This window comes from Oryzias melastigma, unplaced genomic scaffold, assembly GCF_002922805.2.
Source record: "Oryzias melastigma strain HK-1 unplaced genomic scaffold, ASM292280v2 sc00280, whole genome shotgun sequence".
NCBI classification, from domain to species: Eukaryota; Metazoa; Chordata; class Actinopteri; order Beloniformes; family Adrianichthyidae; genus Oryzias; species Oryzias melastigma.
Window position 1 is genome coordinate 249937 of NW_023416903.1, and position 573 is coordinate 250509.

At 52.0% G+C, this 573-nt stretch overlaps 1 protein-coding gene across 1 annotated transcript in view; it reads right to left on the minus strand.

Annotated features, from left to right (window-relative positions):
• The window catches only part of LOC112139346 (thioredoxin-interacting protein), a gene marked incomplete at its 5' end in the record, with an annotated part of 5620 nt that overhangs the window by 1228 nt on the left and 3819 nt on the right, over positions 1 to 573 (minus strand).

The window sequence follows — 573 nt, forward strand, 5'->3', positions numbered from 1 at the left end:
CTAACTTGGTGTAGACCGCTACCATGCTGTAGAGCGCTAGCGTGGTGTAGACCGCCAGCTTGGTGTAGACTGCTAGTGTGGTGTAGACCGCTACTGTGGTGTAGACCGCTAGTGTGTTGTAGACTGCTAGCGTGGTGTAGACCGCTAACTTGGTGTAGAGCGCTAGCTTGGTGTAGACCGCTAGTGTGTTGTAGACTGCTAGCGTGGTGTAGACCGCTAACTTGGTGTAGACGGCTAGCGTGCTGTAGAGCGCTAGCTTGGTGTAGACCGCTAGCTTGGTGTAGACCGCTAGCTTGGTGTAGACCGCTAGTGTGTTGTAGACTGCTAGCGTGGTGTAGACCGCTAGCATGGTGTAGGCCGCTAGTGTTTATAGACTGCTAGCATGGTGTAGACCGCTAACTTGGTGTAGACGGCTAGCGTGCTGTAGAGCGCTAGCTTGGTGTAGACCGCTAGCTTGGTGTAGACCGCTAGTCTAGACGCTAGTATAGACCTCACCATAGCACTGAAACTGCACTGGTCAGAGTTACCAATGATTTGCTATTAGCTTCAGAAAAGGGACTAATCTCTGTTCTG